The sequence below is a fragment of the Camelus bactrianus genome, unplaced genomic scaffold (genome assembly GCF_048773025.1).
Source record: "Camelus bactrianus isolate YW-2024 breed Bactrian camel unplaced genomic scaffold, ASM4877302v1 HiC_scaffold_25, whole genome shotgun sequence".
In the NCBI taxonomy this organism is placed as follows: domain Eukaryota; kingdom Metazoa; phylum Chordata; class Mammalia; order Artiodactyla; family Camelidae; genus Camelus; species Camelus bactrianus.
The window spans coordinates 47,934-73,542 of record NW_027413939.1 but is presented as its reverse complement, the minus strand read 5'-3'; the positions used below and the strand labels follow the sequence as shown (position 1 = coordinate 73,542).

At 40.2% G+C, this 25,609-nt stretch overlaps 1 protein-coding gene and 1 long non-coding RNA gene across 3 annotated transcripts in view; both read right to left on the bottom strand.

Moving 5' to 3' along the window:
* Positions 1–3,609: 3,609 nt before the first annotated feature.
* LOC141576717 (uncharacterized) lies at positions 3,610–8,966 on the bottom strand. Of its 2 annotated transcripts, XR_012505126.1 has the most exons (4): positions 8,744–8,966; positions 8,523–8,645; positions 5,653–5,753; positions 3,610–3,703 (listed from the first exon to the last, which is right to left on the bottom strand). It is a non-coding gene; the product is annotated as an uncharacterized LOC141576717 (long non-coding RNA). The 2 variants fall into 2 exon arrangements; XR_012505125.1 differs by having other exon boundaries at positions 8,523–8,966.
* A 1,887-nt stretch (positions 8,967–10,853) lies between these two features.
* LOC141576718 (uncharacterized) overlaps positions 10,854–25,609 on the bottom strand; it is a 46,724-nt gene continuing 31,968 nt past the window's right edge. The window contains exons 7-9 of the mRNA XM_074360138.1: positions 24,451–24,591; positions 21,358–21,531; positions 10,854–14,557 (exon numbers count right to left, since the gene is read on the bottom strand). The gene's annotated coding sequence lies outside the window, so the exon portion shown is untranslated. The remainder of the gene's footprint in view (positions 14,558–21,357; positions 21,532–24,450; positions 24,592–25,609) is intronic.

The window sequence follows — 25,609 nt, the reverse complement described above, 5'->3', positions numbered from 1 at the left end:
AGATGGAGGGGTCAAATATGAAATGAAGGACATGACTGAAGATTCTTTTCCTTAAACCTCAGAATCATTATGGTTGCATCCTTGGAGTATGACATAATCAGAAAAAGACTCTCTGAGGAGATACAGTATGTATCATAGATGCTCTCAAACAATTGGGCTTCTGGAAAGTTTAAGGGAGTTTTTCCTCAGACTTCTCAGCAAAAACCAAACGTAGAAATAGGGCTACATTGAAAGGATTTGTGGGTTCAGCATTGTTGAGCCTTGATGAAGCTCGCCTCAGAAGGCTTAGACCAAATTGGAGGGTATTTGTGCTAATGAAGAGCTACAGGGGAACCTGTTGATCCTGCCCTGGCACTCCCATGCATGACTATACTTTCATACATTTTTCCTTACCACTTTATTCTCTTATCTATTTTTACCCTTTGTTTTTCTTTCTTTTCTCATTTCTTCACCCCTTTTTGGACAGTTTTGTGTAAGTAATGGACAGAGGACAGGCCTTGGAGTCAGAGAGCTTGCATCTGAGACTAAGCTCTAGAACCAAGCTAAGTGACCTAGAATATGTTAAGTCTAATCTCTTCACTTGCATAAATGTAGGAATAATATCTAATTTACTGTGTGATCATGAGGATTAGAGATAGTAAGTGTACTTCCTTAAAGGTAGAAAGTGTCCAATAAGAGTGGCTGTTATATTGTTTTTATTACTGTTGCTACAATTTTGTTTATGTGGTTGATTTGGGTTCTTGGAGCAGCTGTTAGTAAACTCTACACTGAGTTTCTTTACTCTACATACTCTTTAATATGATTATTTTTATGAGGTTGATTTTGATAGCTGATATTGAACTCTCTTAGTCTCTTTACAGCAGAGTATCCATCCCAAGATGCTTTGAGTGCTGGCTTCTAGAAATGCTTACATGATCTCCCTTGAGAAATGCCTGGGAACTTGCATCCTCCTATGTCTCCACTTCTCTAAAGATTTCTTCTCAGAGGATTCAAGCAACAAATCATCTACAGGAATTGCCATCTTAGGCTTTGCTTCTAACATACTAACATTAGAAAATTATTTTTTAATTTTTATTTTTAATACTACAAATATATCTTAGGCCTTCCACTAGCAACCAAAGATACAGCAAGCCTTCAGTTAAAGAGAATGCTAATCTATACTGTATCAGTTTCCCCTTCCTGGCTCCACTTCTGGCACGATGGTGTGCAACTCAGTATCACTCCTCAAAAAAACTGATGAAAACTATTTTTAAAACACATTTAAAAATAGTTGGCCTTATGAGCATACACAAATGGAAATGCCGCTACAGATATACAGCAAATGAAGACACATTTACTCAAGAATATTTACTAAAGCTCCATAAAATGATGAGTCTTTAGTATTTGAAGATCCGCACTTTTCCCCTCTCCACTCATTGAGCTGGGAACTCCACCCAGACTTGTACAACCAAGAACACAAGTTTTTGACTCCCCCCAGGTCCTGGTTGGAGGGTTGTCTTCCTGGGAAGGACATGACATTAGCATTTCTCATACTGCCCCTAGATACTTGTTGCTGAGGCAAAGTTCTGTACTACTGCAGCCAACAGGTGGGGGCCCCATTCTTCCACCACATTTCCTCTCATGAGACAATGGTTCTACCTTGGGCATGGTAGGACATTGAGATCCCAATTGCTATTGACTCAGCTCATAGGACAGGGGCTTGTGCCAAGGGAGACAAGCCAAGGACACCTGGGGCTCTTGCCCATATATCCACTGAGCACTTACTTCTTCAAACTGGGCTGTCACTTAGAATTGACCTATTGTTCCTTACTCCAGCACCAGAGTTGTGGCTCAGAGATTTTCCCTGGGAGGAAAGGCAGACCATAGAACAGAGAGTTCAAATTATCTCCCCAAAGGAGCCAACATTATTTGCAACAGCATATGAAGTTCAAATCTAAGTGTGCTTTCAAAAACAGTAGAAGTGTTGGTGAGAGGCAATGGGGAGGAGACTGATAAAATCCTTGAAGATACAGGCTAAATGATAAGCCAACTAGTTGCTGGAGAAAAATAAGAAACCAGCTGCAAGAACTAGAGTCTGAATAAATTTCAAACTTTGACCATCAGGAACTGTCCCTTCATAGCAGCCTGAATTTGAGTGGATTAGGGTGTAAATAATTTATTCTCCAGGGCATTGTTATGAACAATAGAGCTTTTAACCAGCAGTTAGTGGAGTTTCATAGGTTAGTGTGGTCAGGTAACTAGACAAACACTGCCTAAGTCCTGCTAAAACCTTGTTATCCCAAAGTGGCTGGGCATGTCCAAGGATGAATCCCTGAGGAAAAACATCAGAGGCTTTACCCTGTGTCTGTTTAGGGGATAGAGGAGGAAGAGAAGGGAATGGACAACACTAAAATAATCCAGTTAGTCTTTAAACAAGTAAACAAGCTAACAACAATGACAAGCACTGAAAGAGGGGAGAGATGAAGCCAGTACCCAAAGTTGCTGCAATATCTAAAATGTTCATTTTCCAAAAAAGATGAGACATGCAAAATAAGCAGGAAATTATGGCCTAGATACCAGAAGAATAGCAGGCAATAAAGCCACCTGCAGGAGAGACCAGATGTGAGAAAAGAAGACATTATAAATATGTTCAAAGAAACAAAGAAAACCATGATTTTAGAAGTAAAGCATGATGACAGTGTCACATCACATAGAGAACATTAATAAAGAGACAGAAATTATTAAAAATAACCAAATGGGAATTTTGGAACTGAAAGGAGCAATAACTGAAATTTAAAAATTCACTAGATAGAATCAATAATACACTTAAATGGGCAGAAAGTAAAAGTACTTAAGAATAGATCAATAGAAATTATGCAATCCAAGAACAGAGTGAAAAAAGAATGAAGAAAAAATGAGCAAAGTCTCAGAGAAATGTGGGACACTAATGTATACCAACAGACATTTAAAGGCAGCACCAGAAGAACAGAGAAGTAAAGGAGCAGAAAAATATTTGAAAAATTAGTGGCTAAAAAATTCCCATTTCCTAAAAAATTTAAATCTACATATCCAGGAAGTTCAACAAACTGCAAGTAGGATAAACTCAAAAAGACCCATGAATAGACACATAGTAAAAATGCCAAAGAAAATCTTGAAGGCAGCAAGAGGAAAATGACATCTTGCTTAAGGAAACTCCTATAAGATTAACAGTTGACTTATCATCAGAAACAATAGAGGGCTGAAGGCAATAGGATAACCTATTCTCAGCCCTCAAATCTTAAAAGTTCTTAATCAAGAATCATATATCCAGCAAAATTATCATTTAAAAATGAAGATGAAATAAAAAGACATTTGGAAAACAAAATCTGAAGGAATCTGCTGCCAGTAGACCTACCTTACAAGACATACTAAAGTTAGTTCTTCAGGCTGAAAGCAAGTGACCCAAGACAGTAATTTGAATACACACACACACAAAACAAAGAACACTGATAAAGGTAATTATGCAATTATAAAGGAGTATAATTGCCTATTTCTTATCCTTTCTTATCTTGTTTAAAAATCATAAAGCAGTATACATTTAATTGTATTTGTGGGCATATAACATACAGAAATGTAATATATTTTCCAATAGCAGAGCAAAGAGGTTGGTGAGAACAAACCAACATTGGGTTAAGAATTGACTCCAGATGTTTCACTTGAATCCAAAGGAACAAATGCATAGAACCTGAAATGGAAAGAAGGCTAATATGAGAAAAATTATACATATAACATAAAAATTGTGTTCTACACTGGAAACTGACACAACACTGGAAACTGACTATAACTCAATTAAAAAAAAGAAAAAAGTTATACGTATAAACTTGTTCTCTTTTCTCCTCTCAGCTTCTTTAAAAGACATAAAATTACATAAATGAATAATAATTATAATGATGTATTGTTGGGCTTATAACATGCATAGAGATAATACCTATGACAAGAATACCACAGTAAGAAAGAAAAGAGAGTAGAGCTATATGGGAATGCTGTTTCTACATTCTCTGAAATTGCTGGTGTAATTGTGAAACTGTTTTTGATAAGACATATATGGTAAGGCCTAAAGCAATCACTAAGTAAATAACTAAAAATATATAGCAAGAAAATCATTAAAGAAGTTAAAAAGTAATATTAGAAAATATTCAATTAATGAAAAAGAAAACAGTAATGACAAAAAAAAAAAAGACTTGAGGTGTAGAGAAAATAATAACTTAAATGAGAAATGTAAATCCTATTGTTTTGCTTAGTTTTGTTTTTATGAACTCTGGATACAAGTCCCTTATCAGATATATTATTTGTGAATATTTTCTACCATTTTGTGGGTTCTCTTTTCATTTTCTTAACATTACTTTTTCAATTAATGCTATGTCTCTCTCTCTTTTTTTTTTTTTACTTAAAATGAATCAAAGCAAACGCAACATGTGTACAAATCTATAGATAAAGCTGCTCTGGAAAAAAACGCATAAATACATGGCAAAGAAATGAGACTTGGCATTTTAATGCTGATCATGCCATCCTCAGTGCCATAACACCAAATCTGTGCTTGCAACACAGTAAACTATGTGTATCTGCTATACCCTACTTCTCAAATCCAGGACTTATGAACTCAAATCAGAATTTGCCATCAAAAACTCAAACTTGAATTCCTGTACTAGGAATGTCTCCAGTAGAGAGCAGTAATGCTTTTTGAATATTCGGTGTAAGTAGCTTTAATTGAGATAAGGCCTAGGAAGGAGTTACAACCATTTCCCATTCCCATATATCTGGGTACACAAGACATAGGCATTTATTCCATATCCATTAACAGTTTACAGAGCACCCACTGTCCCCAGGCACCACATTAGGCCTTGGGAACCTGAGGAGGAAAAGATACACTCTTACCCTCAAGGAATTTGGCCTAGTGAAGAAGACTGTCTCAATCCCCTAATAACATCTCCTTGCATCAATCAAGGAAAGCATTTACTAATCATGCACTTTCCTATCACAAACTACATACATATATGTAGAAAAGCACATGGACTGTAAGCATTTGCAAACAGTAGGTTCAGGAGGGCCTTAGAGAAAATCTAGTCAAAATCTCTCATTTTATACCTGGAAACGTTAAACCCAGAGTGGATAAGTGACTTACCCACAATCACGACAAGAGCTAAGATTAATAAGGCACTTCCTATACGCCTAGAACTGCTCTAACAGTATTGTTTATTTAATCCTCACCACAACTCATTTTTGAAATACAAAACTAAGGCACAGAGAAATTAATTAACAACAAAAATCAAACAGCTCACAAGGGCAAAGTCAGGATTTGATCTAAGTAGTCTTGCTCCAGAATCCATACTTTTAGTCACCATGCTATATTTAAGTAGCTATGTCTAAAGGCAGTCATGATTTTCTGACTCATGTTTTTACATTGTCTTGTTATTTTATACTGTCAGGGTTTCCAGCATCTCTAGAACCCATTGGTCAAAAATTATCAAAGAAATCTCAAGATATTATGGTACTTCAAAGTCACAAGATCCTCGATTTGGGGAAAATGGCTCAATTCAACATGGATGTATATGTTACCAGAAGGTGAAGATGAAGACATGCACAGACATGAGAAATATAATAAGTAATCTTGTAATAAGTATTCTTTTATCTTACTTTGACAAATGTTGCCACTTGTGTCTCATTTCCTTGTCTTCCTGAATCACTTCCATGTACTCCTTCTCACTTCCAAATCCCAGTCTTTAAGTGTGTTGATTCTTCAATCAAATAAGAACATGTTAATGTAGACAGAGCTAGGGATTAAATCTTGAGAGGACCCTGCACTATACAAGATAGAGAAGATGTGCATTTCAGAAGCCTCAGACTTCATTTCACCCATTCATTTATTAACTAACAAATATTTATTGGGTGCCTGCCATATGCACAACAATGCACTGGGTTCTGGGGATGAGCTAGTCTATGTGATGGATGTGACCTTTACCCTCCTGAGGTCCACAGTCTTACAGCATTCCTCCAGAGTAAGTTAGGGATCCATAGTTAAGCACTTGTCAATTCTCAACCTGTTGGGCCTCTGAATGATGCCTGAGCTACAGGAGGATGAACAGAATGACTCAGCAAGACTGGGGACTGCTAAGAGATGCTGTCACTCTCAGGTGTGCAGACTACAGAGGAGAGAGCATGTTATTTTGAAATGACAGTAATACACTGTTTGAGTGATATGCATGAACTATAAAATAGTTTATAAATAGAAATTATTTGCATTATGATTATGTTTTGTCAGAATGCACACATCTTTTTTTGTGTGTTTGTGTCCTTGAGGACCCTGAAGAACCAAATTTTGTATCTGATTATTGAATTGGTTAAGTAAATTAAGCAAATCCAGGCATTTTATTTGATAATCAAGTTCACTCAAAAATGAAGGTAAAATTATAAAATTTACACCCACTTACATATTTGTTTCATCCTTTAGTATGCTTCCCCCCTCATTTTTACTTGTAATCAATCTGTCTGTAACTCCCCCAGTTACACAGAGGCCTTTACCAGACACCAAAAGCTGTTCTGCTCACAAAAACAACAGGCTTCCTTAAGCCTTAAGTTTTTTTTTTTTTTTAATTTGCCCTTTAGGTCTCAATTTCTCTGAGAAATCTGGGAAGTCCTCTCCACTTTAGCCCACTCTTTCATCTACCAATGTAAGACCCAACTACTTTTGCCCTTCAATTTTGTAATGAGATAAAGGATGCCTGAGTTATTATCATACTGCACTTTTTCATAAGGTGACCTGGTTACATTCAACTATTATAAAGCATATTTGAGTCATAGGCTCTGAAACATGTCAATATCCTGTACTAGGAGATTTTAATCAGCCCTGAATTTTCTCATATATCCAGCTACATATTTGCCTCTATTTTTTTTAAAACTCTAAGTTTCTTGAGGGCACATGTTTATTTGTTTTTATATCCTCCAAAAACAATTTGGTGGAGAGACTGAATTGGAGATAAAGAAGTTAGCAGAGATAAATTAGTAGAATAAGTGGATAATTGGAAGGTGTGCCTGCATTTGGATACATAGGATTCAGGAGACAAAGACAAAGAGAACTGTGGTGTGGGGACACACTGGGGTTTGGTTAGTTAGTCCCCACTGATTTATCATGTCCAGCCTAACGGTCCCTGGAGGAATTCTTGGAGACTTGTGGACCCCAGGAGGGCAAAGGCCACATCCATCAAATGGGCCAATGTATCCTCAGAAACCAGTCCAGTGTTTTGCACACAGTAGGCATAGAATAAACATTTGTTGGATGATAAATGAGTGGTAAGATGAAACGAAGTCTGAGATATCTGGAACATGAAATACTCCTATCTTCTTTTCTGATATAGTCCAGGATAGTTACTTTAAACACATAGAAAACAGAAACTCCTGCCTAGACTGTTAGTGGCTTGCCCCAGATCTCACTGCCAGAAGAGCCACCAGCAGAAGCCAAGATACCAATTCTCATACACTTTCTGACTCATATCTCTTTTCCTCTATTTCTAAAATGTTCTGAATCTTGTTCTTTTACAATTTATATTGATTCTTAAAAATTCTTAACAAACTATATATATGTGTGTATATATACATACATACACACACACACACACATACATGTGCATACATATTATGTCCTAGTCTTAGAGAATCAGTTAAGGTTAGAATTGAATTTCAGTATTAAATGTGTATTACAATTAACAGATAGCCTAATATTAGGCCAAGAAACACATATGCACAAATACATACTCACACAGTCATTGAGGAAAAAAAGATGGGAGGGGCATGGAATCAAGGTCTAGCTGGTATTAGACCTGGGTTACTTCAAATCAAATAAATGAAAAAGTTGACTATGAGGAACCTCAGAAACCAGCTGCTTTCACAGTATCAGGAAAACTTTTGCCCAGATTTCAACATGGTCCAGGGAACACAGATTGAATTCTTACAGGGATCCCAGCAAGCACTGTCTCAGTCACTAGCAGAACCCATCAGGGCGTTTTTTATATCACTTCACAGGAGCTAAGGAGCACTAACTCTGCTTTAATTCTAAGCTTTCAGCCTGGCTTCACTTGCAAATATTTTCTTAGAAGTCTTCATTTTATGGATGGGAAAGAGACAATAGTCAATAACTGTCTGGCTCCTGTGTGGCAGATTCCAATATGGGACCCAGATGACAGTACATATTCTTTAAATGGGATGCATGGGAAACTTTCAAAGAAATATTTGGACATCTTCCAAGAAGACAGATTAGCTGGAGATGGCGGGCATCCTGCTGCAGGAAATCGTGTTTTTCCCTTGAAGAAGAGCCTGGAAGATCACCTTCCTAACACTTGTCATAAAAGGAAGGGATGTCATATAGTTAAGGCAGAGGGTCAATCAGCACAGTGGGCTGAGAACACAGAGTAATTGGTCGTGAATATTTAAGACTGGGACCATGATAAGGGATCAGCTCACACAGAAGTGCACAGCTGGCCTTGCACAATTACAGTTTCTAGTCAAGCTACCTTATTCCAAAAACACTTGCAATGTCGACCTCATCCTGTCCTTGGACTTCTCACCACTGAGCTCATTCTCAGGGGTCATTCTCAGAATTTCTCCCAGGCCCGAGGAGAGCTCACGTTAAAACTCTGCAACCAGGAGATTGAAAAGGTCAGGAAAACATGGTGAAGTCTTTGATCAAAAATAAATAAAAATTCTTCATCAATGATAATATGCTCAATCATACACAGCTGAACCAGCAGGATGACTTTCTGAGAATGCAAAGCCGTAAATGCCTTCTCACTTTTGTTCTTTTCTTCTGACCTGATGTCTCAGTAGGACTAACAAACTTGAACCCTGGTGTTGAGAAAATATTGCAAAGTAGTATTTCAATTGAGCACTGTAAAGCTAGCCAAACTTTCCCAGACCCATGTTCCTATGCTCCTCCTTCAACCCTGCGTGGCCCACCAACCTCTCCTCCCCTTTCAGGTGCTGCATGCTTACCCTGTAGATTACATACCTCTGAGAAAAGGAATAATGATTCCTGTTTACCTTCGTATTCTGCCTCACCTCTCCAGAACTCCAGTGCTTTCTTTTATACACTGTAGAATTTCAATGTTTTAATTAATTTAAAGAAATAGAGAATTTTCCATTATCAGAAATAATTTTATAATACAGAATTGGAAAATAACTGTTAATACTGGATAATATTCTGTCTTCCATTAATCATAAAAATTTTCTCATGACACAGAGAAATCTGAACTCTTATCAAGGCAGCCACATGGAGCAGAGATGATGATACTCAGAGTCTCTCTTTTTTAAAATTTTTTTTTTTATTTTTTGGTTTGGTTTGGGTTTTATTGTTTTGTTTTGTTTTTCAGGGAATCAACTCAGAAAGGCCCTGCCAAACCTAGGAGTGAGTTGATTGCTCCATGTAGGTCATGCAGTTCAATAACACAATTTGTAGTGATCCTTTCATTTCTGTTATTTGTGACTCTGCTTGTGCCATTGGGCAGAGGAACCAGCCACATTGCTGCTCACAGTCATCTCCTCTATCATATGAATGTGAGAAGCCTACCACTAGATATTGCCCCAAACCAATGGGATGCTGTAGAAAACAGAGTATTTCTATGTCTTTTTCTTCTGGATTTTCTCAGGTTACCAGAAAGAGATTGACTGAGCCCTGAGGGTGGATTGGTCATTTTAAGACAATATTTGGGGCAGATAAGGCAAACATATAGAATTTAGGTCTTTCTAAATTTTACTTCACTTTCATGAGTCTCTTTCTGATTATTATCACCTGCACTGATCCATCTCTTCATGTAAGTAGTACTTGGTTGTTTTCTATGTGTTCACCTAAGTTCTGAGCTGCTTGAGGTCAGAAACCAATATTGATGCTTTTTTGATATTGTGCTTGATATCTAGCATACTGATGGGCACAGAATGAGTGCTTAATAATTATGATGAGACTTCTAAACACAATTTTACACTTTGACAAATTTGGCTGTGGAAATAGTGACTGAGTCTTTTAGAATTTTCTATGAACAGAATAATAAATATATATAGGAAATTTATAAAATATAGATGGGAAATAAAATACAGCAGCATCTTTCAGAGACACAGCTTCTCTTTCCTTTCTCTTTCCAGATCCATGCAGGTGACAGATATTTCTCTGTCCACCTCTGATGGAGACTACATTCTTTACTGTCCAGTAGCATATTCCCTTTGATTGTCTCTTAGGTATGCAGAATTGCGAGCATATTCGAACTTTCCTTCTTTCCTTCTGTCAAATTCTTGTCAGCAGTTTTACACACACACACACTCTTACCCCACCACCAATCTTTTGCAGATTATAAGCAGGAGTTCTTCAGGCGTCTGCCTAAGAGTGTGGATTTTGCAGACTGGTGGGCCTGGGTTTGAACTTTACATGATCACTTTGGATAAGTTTCTGGATTAGTTAAAATTAGCTGCCAGTTACAGAGACTGCAAAGAACAGTGTCATAAACAAAGTGATGTTTGTTTCTCTTTCACATTAAAAAAATTTCTAGAGAGACAATCCAGAACTGGTATTATGATTTCACAAATCCCCTGAGGCTTAGGCTGGTTCCACCTTTTAGGTTTGCTAAACATCAGATGAGGCCCTCAATCTCATGGCCCTAGATGGAGCTTTATCCATCACATGCAATGTAGAAAGGAGGAAGGAAGGAAAGGAAGGAGACAGAGGAAGGCAAGCATCTATGGTCTCTTAAGGAAATTTCCCAGAGGCTGTCATACACTTCCTGTTACATTTCATTGGCCAGAATTTAGTATTGTGACCTCACTAACCTGGAATAGAGACTGGGGAATGTTGTCCTTATTCCAGACAATACTCAGCTGAAATGTGGGCGGTTCACATCCTTAGAAAGAAAGGGGGAAAGGAGCATCGGAGTAGCCAAATACCAGTTATTCTATACCACTTTTTTCTTGACTGTTATTACCCATCTCACAGGAGTCTTAGGATTAAAATAAATGTTACTATGAAAGCATCTAATACAGTATATAGCATAAAACAAGCTTTCGGTTAATGTTAGTTAATATCCCTCCTTATTCCTTTTTTGTGAATTTTCTCATTTCCCTTATACCCCATCATTGGCATCCAAATTCTATTTTAAATACTTGCCCCAGTTGATGGTACTAAGCTGTAGTCTTGTACCTTTTCATAAGAGGGAGCAACAAATACATTATTATTCAATGTCAGCATTTATTTTTTAGCTTAAAGTTTGGCTTAGATTTAAGACATAGCTCTTGGAATCAAATAGTCCTAGATGTGAATCCTGGCTCTGCCTCTTAGTCAGTGTCTAACCCCAGCCTCTTGCTCCCTCCATTTCTTCATCTGTGACCTGGGGTAAGATTCAGATATGAGGATTAAATGAAAATAATAGACAGAGAGCGCCTGACAAAGTAAGTGGTAGTTTTTCTTATCTTTTTAAATTTGGCCTAATCTGGGTGAACCTTCTTGAAAATGAACTCTTATTCCATTAAAAAAAAAAAGTTTTAAAATTGGTCATCGCCATACATATCCAAATGAGTGTTGTTAAATTGTTAGTCAAACCTTTTGATAATTGTCTCCAAAATCAGTTTAAACCCAAATAGCAGCAAAGTCTTTCTTGTATTTTTTTAAAGAAAAAAACAGCATAGCTGAGCCTTAACCTTATTTAGCCTTGATTTGAATGATTTTTGGCAGATCCACTCTTAGAAGCAGAAACATTTCCACCAATGAGTATATTCCATAGCATCTTTCCCCCAGTGGCTAGTTGTTAAGCCCCTACTGTGTCCCAGAAGCTATGCTAGTTTCTGGGGACATATTGGTAAGCAGAAATGCACATGGTCCCTGCTGCTGTGGAAGTCGCAGTTACTGAGGGAGACAGGTGAATCAATCACTGAAAATAAATGAAAAATTGCCATTATTAAAGTTGTTAGGAAGGAGACATACCGGTGCTGTGAAAGTATGTGCGAACATCTTATGATCCAAGGTTGAATGGTGATTTTAGGAACAAAAAATTGACCAGTCAGTTGAAGTAAAGAGATGTTAAGAGCATATGGTTTGAAATGAGCTCAGACACAAGGTGAGCCTGCCCTTGGCATGGACCAAAACATGCCACAGTCTCCAGCACCACTCCAAAGAATGCATTTCATGGTTTGGGGCTGTCTTTAAAATAAGTGCCCGTGATATATAACTTCTCAATGTGATACTCTGAAAGGGGCTACATAACTTAGGAATAATCTAATTATTTCATAATTTATTCATGCTATATTGATAAATATTAAATTCACATATTTTTTTTGATACACCAAGCAGAGATATCTGAGAAAATTGGCTGTAAAGTAGGATCTTTTCAGAGAGGGTCAGAGTGTTGATCTGCATTACCTGTAGTGAGAATTTGAATTTGAAGCCATTTGGCTGAATGGGGTGGCATAAGAAACACTGTTGGCAGAAGGATAGGTAGCCCACAAAGTAGCAGTGGAGGATGACCACAGGATGAGAGGTGTGAGCAGTGTGTTCCAGAGAGCAGGCAGGACTGTGCTTGGGATGGCCCATCTCAGAGCCAGCAGGCAGCGCCAATGTCCCATCTCTCCAAGGCATTCCAGGTTCACATAGACAAGAACCCAGCTTGGCACCTTGGCAGTGGGGGACCATTTCTCCTTGTCCTGTCCAGCTGAGCTAACGGGGCATCCTTTGGGGAAAATGTTGCCTCTCTGGTCTCTTTTAGGGGTTTGGAAGTTGGCTGGGAGGCTCTGTTCCCATGTAACATGTTAGGGCATGACTGAGCCTCGGGGGAAGAGCTGCCTGCCATTGGACTGTAGGTGGTTTCTTGTTCTGAGCTGATAAATTTAAGATGAATTCCATTCATCTAAAGATTTTTAAGTTCATCTCTGTAGGCAAACCTAAATGAGTTTTAGTTAAATGAGGTACCAAAATAGGCAACTGAGCAAGGGCTTGTCTTCCAAAAGCATTTGTGAGTCATGATGCAGTTTCTAGAGGCATAGTGTTGTGCACGGTGGGCAGGTTCCCAGCCCTCCCCAAGAGTATTTGTACTAGGTATTTACCCTAAGGCGTCACAAGCCTTTCACTTTCACCTTCCCAGGAATGCCATTGGAACTAGGAATTTCCCCAGCTCTTCAATTGCTCTGTAATTGGAATTCCTCCCTCAGGGTGCAGCAAACTTCTTTCGACCTCAGGGACTTCTCAATTGCTGTTCTCTGCCTAGAAAATTCTTCCCCTAAGAATCTGAATGACTGCTTCCTTCTCAATGGAAGGTCAGCTCCAGTGTGACCTCAGGGATACTTTCCCTAATATCTAGATAAAGTACCACTGCCTGCTACCATCATAGTCCTTCAGACCTGGGTTCATTGCTTGCTGACTTGTTCATATTCTGTTCCCCCCAACACAAACACAAGAATATAAGTTCTGTGAAAGCATGGTTCTTGTCTCCCTTGTTTACCTGTTCTTAAGCCTGGTAGAGAGTAAACTTCCCAACCTGCTGCATGTGATAGTAGGCAAAAAGTTTACCCCTTTGGACATAAAATAGGGATAACATCACCTGTGCTTCCTGCCTCATAGAAAAACTGAGGACCTGGAGTTAGGGTGCCGAAGATAATTTTTCTCCCAGAAACTTGTGACTAAATTTTTGATTCCATATATATATATGGATATATTGCAAATATCAATACCATTTACCCAATTACATAACCCCAAAAGACTTAGAACACATTTTGTGCTTGTATTTGCTTTGCTCCCCACTAAATTATTCCTTAAACAATAGTAATCAGTTTGTCCAGAGGCCATATCCTTAAGGTCCCTCCCTTCAGCACCCTTCCTTCACAGCTTCTTGATTGCCTTGAGTCTTTCCAGGACCACTGATAATTGTCTTCCAACCAGCAGTTCAGTTTGTATTCTTTCCCCTCTTCCACCTCCCAAATTTGTCATCCACACTGCAGGAAAATAATTGTTGTGGAAGGCAAATTCCACACCAATACTGCTTAGTTTAATAATCATGTAATGACTTGCTTTGCCACAGGATCATGTCCAAATACCTTGAAGAACCATGTAAGGCAGTCTTCCTCTGTGTGCTTCTGCAACTCTCCAGCTTCACCACTTGCCCTTCTGTCATTTCTAAATCATCAGTGCACACAACATGGACAGAATGTGCACAGTCACGTGCCATATGCACCAACCATCCCAAACTGTTTGCAGTGCAGAGAGGAAGGATTCCAGGTGGCTTCACTCCCCTCTATCTGTGGTGTTCACATTGCCTTGTCAAACACCTGCCCATCTTTTAAGAGTCAGTTCAAGTGTACCTATTCTTAAAGAACATTCCAAACACTTGCCCTCTCCCCACCACTTCCAAGAGCTCCTCATTTCTTCCTCTGCACTGCCTCTGAGCCTTGTAGTACGCCTATTATAATACCCATGCCAGAGATCATCTCTGCCTCCACCTCAATGCTCCTTCATGGTCAAGTTATTTGATTCATCTCCTGAGCTTCCTGGGCCAGGCATTATGCTTGGCATGTTAATCAGTATCTGGAAAAGAACAAAACAACCAAATTCAGTGTACTTATTATCTAGTAGAGGGCTTCATTCAATAACATACTTTTGACTGATATTTGAAAAATTGAAAGATCTCCTTGAAGGTTAGTGTTAGGAAGAAGGGATATTGTATTTATGCTGTTAATAGATATCAGTTGAATGGCCAAAATATTTTGTCAATGAGCTAGTGTTAACTGAACATTTACTGTGTTCAGAGTTCTGGATGTGGCCAATTGCAGGGGATGCTTGAAATAGCTTTTGGACATTTCTGAAATGACTCTGGCTTTATCATTTCACTGGGTCAAAATGTTAAATGGTCAGCACAGGTTCTCAGCTTCCAGGCAGTTTAGAACATAGTGCCTGAATGTTTTTTCACCCGCTACCCTCTTAAAGGATTTTGAAACACTGTGTCCTTTCCTCATCCATTTAAAAAGATAATATGTAAATATTTTATCTTGACTTTAAATCATTATAAAAGATGGTGCTTCTTACATTATAAATATTGATTTACAAAAACCACTCTTTTTAATGTACACAATGGAAGCTAAATTAAATACCAAAGTGATTTTGTATCTACCGTGTCATCCATATAAAAAAAAAAAACACATTATAAACAAACTCTTCTAGAAAAGCCAGGAATTTTACATAGTTGTTTCCCTTGCAGAACTCATTTCATTCCTCTTCTCCTATAAAACTTAATCCCCATATAACATTCTTGTGTTTGATATATTTTCTTGATTACAAGTGCATTCTTAGCTCACTCTCATCCATGTACATCCACCTCTTGGCTCAGGACACCTGCTGGACATTGGTTGAACATCAATTTCACCTTTTCTGTCTCTTACTTCAAGAGACAGAAAAGGTCCTCACAAAATTGGGAAGGAGGAAAAAGAAAAGTAGAAAAGGAAATCAGTGCAGGACCTGAGTTTTGGTGAGGGAGCTAAAAAGGGGAAAACACTGTTTTACTGGGACACAAACAGGGAGATCAGTTGGGATTGAAGGAGATCCAATGAGGGTGAGAGGAGTGCACAGCAGATGCCTGGCTGACAGAACTGAAAGAAACCAGCACAAAATATCCCTGTAATCAATCCCCAGACCTTGACTTGAGCTGCTGATGCTGAGCTAGGAATGTCTGCTGAAGCTGAGGGAGAGGGCTGAGGCTGATGGCACAGACTGAGTCTCATGGGGTTGGAGTGTGTTGTTTTCTGTGATTGGTAGTGTCTACAGAACAGAACTGCCTGGGACCTGAATTCAAAAAGCAACATTGCTGATGCACATGGTGTGGATTATCTAGGTATCTCATGGACATATTCACTATCTCTGCAGGTCCAGGACCAAATTTGGCATTTTTGCAATAGAAGAGAAGCACGGCTCTATCAGAACCATCATAATTTTGGTCTGAGGGACCCAGGGGAAGTTCGGGTTGAAATCAGAATCCATGGCCAAAGAACCTGCATATTTCATAGGCACAACTGTGATTTTTATTGGGTCCAAGGCAGAGGGTGTGGATATGCTCTGTGGTTGTCTTGGCGGTCCCATGCCACAAGGAAGAGAGAGCCAAGAGCAGAGATCTGGGTGCACAGAAGTGGAAGTTGAAGCCTTTCCATCAGCCTTGTCTACCACATGCAAATGTAACAATAGGGATGGCACTGACCTGGTACTTCACTGAGGACCCAGCTGGGGGACTGAAGGATCATTACAGCAGGCCCTAGTGCATGACATCTTTAGATTTGTTTCCACTGGTGTTTCTGTGTAGAATTTGGACATTCCCATGGCAATAGAAAGGACAAAGGAACTGTTATGAGTGTGTATTGGAAACATTCCAACACCACATACCACAGCCTGCACCCCAGAAATGGTTTGGAAGTCTCAATTCCTATAAAAGGAGAAGCCCTAGCCACTCTCCAATCTGTGATAAACACCTAATCAAAATGAGGCTCTGTTAAACAACAAAAGTAGATTGTGTTCACCACAACAAAAACCACATTGGCAATCATAGAAATAACAGGCAATGCACTCACAAGAATGACATGGCACCACACCATACCAAAAACAGATCTCACAGCAATATCATGGAAATGTGCGCAGCCAACATAGGAAATCTTCCACTTAAAAAAAGCCCTTCAAGTCTACAACAGATAACTGACAATCTTTAACCCATAAAGATAGAGAGCTATAATAAAATGAAAAAGAAGAACCATTCCCAGACCCAACCTCCAACACACTTGGAAACTGAACAAAAAATAAATTAAAAAAAGGAAGCATGTGAACACCCTTATCTACAGAACAGACTGAAATAAAAATTAGATTATGACTAATTCTTAAAAAAAAAGTTTTAGTTTTCTAAAATGTCTGAATTTTCAAAGCCACATTTTATATTCTCCACCACCTTTTTCTTGTCAATGAGCCTGAGTAAGGTGTTCACTCAGTGACCAAGAAGATCTCAGGTGTTGTCAGTAGGACCTAAAGCAAGCCTCCTCCTACTTGCTTCATCAAAAGAAAATCGACCTATAGTTCCTGCCACTGAGCCAAGAAAACAGGCAGTGAAAACACATTCAGTGTTGTTAATCATCAGAGAAATGCAAATTAAAACCACAGTGAGATATTACCTCGTGTCTACCAGGATGGCTATCATCAAAAAGACCACAAAACCACAAACATTCAGCAACAATGTGGAGAAAATTGAACCCATATATACTGTTGGTGTATAGTTTATACAGAGACTAGTGTGTGAGAGCTGAGTCCTGGAGGCCTGTGATTTATCCAGGAGGTCAAGTCATTGTAGGCAGCATGTGCTGCTTGAAGCCAGTTTTCAGCCCTGGCTGTCCATGCGCATCAGTCTCCTCAGGAGCTGAGTCCCCCAAAATCACACACCCCCACCCAGAGATTCTGATATAATTGGCCCAGGCATCCAGATTTGAAAAGCTTCCCACTTGATTCAATGTGTAGTCACATTGAGAGACACTGTGAGAAACTAGTTCACTCTGGGCTTAGTCAGTATAGTTTATACACCCAAACTAGGAAAAGAAGGAACAATAGAAATGCAAACTATTGCAACCACTATGGAAAACAGGACGGTGGCTTCTCAAAAAACTAAAAATAGAACTAATATATGATCTAGCAATTCCACTTCTGGGTATTCATCCAAAGAAAATGAAAACATTAACCTAAAAATATATATGAACCCCAATGTTCATGGTAACCTTATTTACAATTGCCAAGATACGGAAGCAAACTAAGTGTCCATCAACAGATGACTGGATAAAGAAGTTGTGGTATATGTAAAATGGAATATTACTGAGCCATAAAAAAGAATGAAATGTTGCCATCTGCAACAATATAGAGGACTTGGGGAGTATTATGCTGAGTGAAATAAGTCAGACAGAAAAAACAAATACTGTAGAATATCACTTATATATGAACTCTGAAAAAGAAAACTAGTGAACATAACAAAAACAACAACAACAACAACAACAAACAGACTCACAGGTATGGAGAACAAACTAATGGGTTTCCATGGAGACAGGGAAGAGGGGAGGGCAAGACTGGGATAGGGAATTAAGAGGTACAAACTACTACTTATACAATAAATAAGCTACAAGGATATGTTATACAGCACAGGGAATATAGCTGATATCTTATAATAACTATAAATGGAGTATAACCTTTAAAAACTGCAACCTGGAACTTATATAATATTGTACATCAACCCTACCTCAATTAGAAAAACGTCGAAGACCAGTTTGCCCCATGTGACCCAGGTCCCTCCAGTTTTGCCTCCTTTTCCTATCTGTAGGGCTCAGTGTCATCATCTGTTAAATAAGGTACTCAGGCTAGAAGGCCAGCTCTACTTCAAGAATCCTGTAAATCTATTGAAAGCAAACTAAATGATCAAATGAGAAAACTCAACTCCAGCATGAGCAATCCTTACTGCTGGCAGAAGTTCCATCTCCACCATGATGAAATGAGGACTAGATAGTGCACACTTGTTCCTTGCTTTCATGGACAGGAAGACACAGCTGATGTTATGTGAGATTTAAGAAGTAGGGAGAACAAGCCACATACTGCACTAAACTTAATACTCTCATCTGCCTTTGCTTTCCCTTCCTTGCACATTTATTGGAAGTGAGATGTGTTTAATTAAGGTTATATACCAATAAAAACCAAATTATTATTTGCTTTTACCCATCAAATTTGTCTATATAGAAAATGTTTTCCAATAATAAAAATAGCATTTATTAATCATAAAATTTCAAATAATTTTAAAACACAAAGAGTAGAAAGTAAGAGTTATCCATTTCTTGCCCAGATATATTTTATTTCCTTTAAGGAGTTTAACACATATCATACAATACCTTTTCTTATATATATATACATAAAGTATATTTTAAATAAAATGAAATAATACAATGTGTAAACTTTACAACTTGCTTTTTCATTTGACAATTTATACTGTAGACATCTTTTCATTTGAATTTACATTGCTTTACCTCATTCTTTTTAAAGGCTGAATAGTATTCTACTGTCCAGATGAAATAAGCTGTATTAAGCCCTCCCTACTGAGCCTGGTCCTCTCCTCCCTACGGTGCAGGCCCCTGCATCTGTGAAGGGGAGATGTGGTCTTGGGGGAAGAGCAGGATGTGCAGACAGAGGTGAGCAGGCAGGGAAGCAGGGCCAGCTGACTGCCACTTTCTGCCCCTCCCCTCCGGCTTTCAGCAACACTTCCTTCATCCTACAGTTACATGAACTGCCTTTTTCTCCTTTCAAGTTTCAAAATTCCCTGCACTCAAAGAATTTTGGAGAAACATTACATGAGCATTTTCTGATTGTTCATTTCAGATTCCTCCTTCTCTCTGACAACAACACATCTGTCACTAATCTAAATACTCATGAAGCAAGACCAGTGAACTCACAGAAAGCAAGAGGGGAAGGAACCCCTTGATCTTTCAGTCAACATGGAGGGTTAAAATTGTCCAACTTAAAAATACAGCTGGGCAGATAAGAATAAGAGATACTAGAATATTTAAATCAAATACTTCTGGCTAACTGAGTTATATTGCCAAGCATTTAAGTCACCCTCACTCCAAGAAAAATATTTTACAGGAATCTGGCCCTTAACAAATCCTATAAAACAGAAGTCAAATAGGACTATCTGCAGACTGGTAGTAAGGGTCTATTATTCTCAGAATGCTGGGCCTTTAATTTCAGAATGAAATCCAAGCATGTTACCCAAGCAGCTTATACCTTATATAGCAGATGGTGGACATCAATGGGACAGTTCTGTGTTACTTTGTCAACAACATCTGAGATGGATTGCATAAAATCCGGGTTGGTGAACAGAATTTTGTACAGATATAAAAGAAACAATACACATTTCTCTCAACAACTTTTTTAAAATGTAACTTTAACAAATACAGAATTCACTATGCCTTTTAAACCATCACATTGGAATGAATGTGTCAAATTAATCCAAGTGACTCTGTGCATGGAGTGATGGTGACATGTCCCTTCAAGAGATGAAATGTGTGGGTTTAGAGAGGGAAAATAAATCAAACAGTAACAAAGACAGACCAGCCCTGCCTTAGAATACACAGTGACTCAAACTTTATATGAGATTGTAAAAAGCAAGTGCTCAGTGTATGTGACATGTAATGAAAAATATTGTAGATAATGAGCATGTGATGTATAGACACTAATGTCATGAAAAAGTTAGCCAGGTTATAAGAAAAAACCTAGTCAGTGACTCACACTGTAAATCTGAACTAGAAGACTGGGAATGGGGAATGGTGGTGGCTTCTAGGTGAAACAATCAATATGGTAATAACCATGTTATTAACTAAAAAATCTTACATTCAATTCCATAAGTGAAATAAGCTAAAGTATAAGTAATTCAATTACAAAATTCTTAAAAATGCTTTAAAAATCATGAAAAGTGTCAATGTGCTCTAGGGAAGAAGAAGGCGCCATGCAGCTGTTCACTGGACTTTGCTGGTTTATGTGTATTTTAACTGAAGACTATCACGAGCGAATGAGTGCCGTGATATCAGGTACTGTCAGACATACATTGTGTGCCATTTCCCTGAACAGTCATACACATCGAAGAACAGGCAGTGGTTTGTATTTACCTATTAAATGTAAACTGAATGAGGCAGAAAAATATACCAAAGTACAAATAAAGTCCATTTTACTTAAACCTTAAAATATTGCCTCTTAGTTACTGCTTTTACAAACGCAGTAATAATTCTTTGTGACTACTTGCTAAACTGATGATATCTTTAATTCTTCTTTCCAAGGCTGTCCTCAGACAGAAGTTTTATCTAACTTGCAGCAGGGAACACAGCAGGACCAGCTGTACTGGGTTAAATGTTGGACTGAGGACGGATCGTCATGTGTGATGGGAAGGTTATATGTACGCTATCGTACTCTTATACAGAGGCAAATTCCAATCAGTCCTCGAGATAAACTAGTTTTCATATCAGTAGGAGATGAATTTCAAATCCATTCTCTTCTATTGCTCTTAAAGCTTCTTCCTAACTGCTCTTGGTTTAACCAACCATTAACTGTTTAACAGATAGCCAGACCCAAAGAGAAGCACGATGAAACACCCAGTCAAGTGCGTGGACCATGCAGGAGCCAGAGCAGCCACTGAAGCTGTAGCCTACACTCCCAAGGTCCTCCCTGAAAGGTGGCCACCTCACTCGGGAGCCCCACGGGTAGCCACTCTTGCACACACGAGGTGACAGCATTGCTCCACACACGTCATTCTCTGCACACTCAGAAAACAAATGTCTTACCGCTGGGTGAAAGAAAATTTCAGGGCCTGGGAAACTTTCCTAGCCAACATCGATAATGATTTTCTTCTGGCTTATGGCATTGTTCCCTGTTTGCTGTTTGATCCACTTCCGCTGATCCACGTCATACTTGGCAAACTTCTTGACTATATTGGGACAAATGTGACAGTACTTCTCCTGCAGATGCACACACAGAGATGTCACCAGGCATTAGCGACCACCCAGTCTGCCCTCCAGCAAACACGCAGTAACTCCAGCACCACAAACCCCCGACATCAGTCCTGCCCAAGGCCACAACTCCAAGGGATACTTACTGGGCTCAGTGATGTCTAACAGCTATGCTCTGGCCATGTACTCTGCTTTCTTTCCAGCTCTGCTATTAGTCCCAGCCTCACTGTGTCACATGTTGCTGCCTACTATCTGAGATGATGTCTGACGGTGCCTATCAAGTCCCTAGTCTCCATCTCCTCTCTTCTTACTCCTTGTATGCCCCCACGTGGCACCTGCCCAGGCACTCGCTGCCACCCACTGGGACAAGCAGACCCGCATCGCAGCCCAACCCAGATCTGAAGGCAGCAGATCTGGCCCTGTGGTCACCAAATCCGATTGGCAGGTGGTTAACCTGCTCTGCGGTCTGACACAGCACACTCAGTGGCTCCATGACAGAGAGTTAGTGAGTGCCTAGGCACGTGGGATGCACAAGTGAATAAAACACACACAGACCCCTGCCCACTGGCCCATACACTAGCTGAGAGTCAGAGTAACAAGTGACAGTGATAAATAAGTAAATGGCACAGCACTTTATAAGGTGCTGGGACCATGAACCAAAGGAAAGCCCGACTTTGACAGGATGGATCTGCCACACATTGGGGCATGAGAACCCACTCAGTGCCAGCCCCAGCCTGTGCTGTGCAAAGTGTTTCCTCAGCTGGTGATGCCTGACTGGGGGTCTCTGGGTTGATCATCTGTCCTTAGAGCTAACCTCACAAGAACAGCAGTTGGCCCCTGGGTACCGGATTCTGAAAGTCAGCTTCCTGTGGGCCAGGTGGGCTTTGTTCAATGCCTGCACTTTGTCAGGCCCAAAGCTGGTGCTCAGGAGGACCTCTGAAGGCATTTTCATGATACTAAGTTCAAAATTTCTTAGAATCCCTGAAATGAAACCTAATACCATCCTTCGTATACTCTGCACAACTGTAAGACTGATGGGCCAGTCTTGCTACACACCCCTGTGCTCACTGATAACTGAGTGAGTGGGTCAGTCCATACAACTTCAAATCTACCAGGCTGAGGGCAGAAACAGTAAGTTGTCCTAAGACACCAGGTCAATGTCTCGCAGCAACTCAGAGGCTTAACTGAAGGCAGGAAGTGCCTCCACAGAGTTGATGGTGTGCAGTGTGTCAGCCCCAAGACCTGGACCACCACTGCCCCCACCAACAGAATCCACACATCCACAGGCCCACTCCTGCCCACAGGGGCAACAAGACACAGGGTAACTCTGACCCACTCCCACAGAGGGAAGTGGGGCAAGAACTAACTGACAGCAGGGTTGGGGTGGCTGACCTGCAGGGAACACAAGGAGCTCTTCCACTGCCTACCTTCATGGCTGAGTGATACATTGTCACTGCCCAAATGGGCCAAACCTGGTTCAGGGTCAGAGATGGACCCCAGAGAGCCAGTGAGGAAGGTAAAGCCCACCATGAGGACTAGGAGAGCAGCCTCTGTCACAGTCAGCATACTCAGGGCCCTGCTCACCTGCATGGCCACCCCGACAGTCAGGAGCCAGAGGCTGTGAGATATATTGGTAACAGGAATGGGGAGGTGAGGGAACTTGGGTCAACTATCCAAATTTATTTCCTTGAAGAAACACAAGGAAAGGACTAGGGGAAGTTCTAGGAAATATTTTAACATAAAAAGAAAGTCTTATGCTACTTCTGTAAACCTTCCCCCAGGGGGAAAGGATTGACTCCCATGGGCTGCCCAGGACCACACACCCAAGCTGTGAAGTGACCCATCCCTGGAAACTCTAGTCCTGGGCACCCCCGGGCACCCAGCCACCCTACTCACAGGGGCCCTGACTCGCACCTGTGCACCCTGTCCTAAAAATACCTCTCCATCCACCAAGAGTGTCATGCAAAATGTGGGACTCCCCCCAGGCACTAGTTTCCTTCAACCATCTTGTTACTGGGTGCAAAAGTGGGAGGGAAGGGGGGAGGCTAACCTCCCTTAAACTCCCCTGCAGCTCAGAAACTATGTGTTCAAGGTCACATGTCACTTCCATGCTTAAATTTTTCTCCAAAAACAAAATCTTTGATCTTTATATAATAATTATCCTTGTATTACTAAGAATCTCTTCATTTTGACTAAAACAAAACAAAAACAAAACAGTAATTTGTCCTGATTTTGCAACCTGAAGAGAAAATTGCTTTGAAAGGGGTCTGTCAACTGCTACCTTCATAGTGACACAAAGACCAAACCGATGGATCAGTCAAGTGGGCATTTTAAATAAGGACCAATGAGCCATTTTCCTCCAAATCTTACTGATTTAATTTTAGAGCTTCCTGTAACTCCTCCAGCATGGTAACAGAGTCTAGAAAACACAGGTGGACTCTGTTCAATGATTCACCCTAGAACAGCATCACTCTGAATGGTAATTCTCAGGGTACAGAACCACACACAGCAAGAGCTGGAAATGAGTTTGAATTCTGGCTGACTGCACAGGATTCCTCACAGTCACTGCTGCTGCTGTCTGCTCCTTACTCGGGAAATGAAGCCTGGAGGGAGAGGTGCAAGACACATTGGCTAATTGAAGGTTCTGTCTAATCAGGCTCCAATTAAATGACATCGTACTAGGCAGGATGCTCAATACCAGTTATCAAGCTGCTCTCATTTACAGCTGGAGAACTCCACAAGCATCCATGTTCAGAGAAGAGGCTAAGCTTTCAGCCCCTTATTTCAAGTGGTAAACAGATGGAGACCCACATTCATGGGGAGGGGAGGGAAGGCACAGTGGGAGCAGGGGTGGTGGCCACAAGGGGAAGTGTGCAAACACTATTTCTCTCTCACCACCAAACTGGCCCATTTCCCATCTGTTTTTACCTTAATGGCCTTTGCGGTCTCCAGTGGTTGCTCAGGAGGGATTCCCACCTCCCTCTCCCTTGGCAGCTGTTGAATTAAATTCATATCTCTACCTGCAATAGGGATGTGTTTGATGCAGCTTCCAATTACCTAACCTTCCACCTGGGGAGACAGAGAGGCAAAACACCATGTGAGTAACTCCAGGAGGAAAGCCCTCCCTGGACTCTAAGTTAGATTCCTGCCCCCACCTGCCCTGGCAATGCAAGCATTTACTGAATCTCCGCTCTGTGCAAAGCTCAGGACTGGGGGAGGGGGAATAAAATGACCATGCATGCAATTCCATTAGGAGAACCTGAGATGCTCTGTAAGCAAACAAAGTGGCCTTTCCATTAGGAATGTGAAGAGAAAACCACAGAAGGCAGTTAATTTCCAAAATGCTGCTGTCTGTCCGAATAATGGGTCATTTTATTGTTCCTCTAACAAAAAGGAAAAAGTTTTAACTATTAATTTTATAAACATTTTTATTGAGTTATAGGCATTTTACAATGTTTTGTCAAATTCCAGTGTAGAGCACAATTTTTCAGTTATACATGAACATATATATATTCATTGTCACTTTTTTTTTGCTGTTTAACTATTAATTTTTAAACCAACTACAAATTGGCTTGCATTTAAAAATCAACCACCTGGTTAGCATGCAGGACTTAGGGTGTGACAACCTGGACTCAGATCCTGGTTCCACATCTGTGGGCAGAGTAACCATGGCCACATCTTTTAACACATATGTTTCAACCTTGGCACCTTCACCCATCATATGCGGTGAGTGGGTGCACAGAAGAGACCCAGTGACAGGCAGCAGGTCAAGTACACAGCATGGTTTAGGCATGCATTAAAGACTCAATAACCGATCTGCTCACTCTAGTAAGAGCTGCACTTGGTAGGAAGGAACAGTCTGGCAGGTTCCCCTCAACCCTATGCTATGTGAGATCCATGCTGGGGGGAGTTTGGATCCGCTCACCCAGCTGCCCTCCCGGACCAGTGACCAGGCTGTCAGCCGTCACCAGCAGGAGAAGGCCAGGAGCTGTTGTGTGGTCCCAGGTCCTCACCAGCCCCCTGGGGTGCCACTCAACATGCAGGCCACAGGCTGGGAAGGTCCAGCTCATGCTGGTGGGAGTAGCTG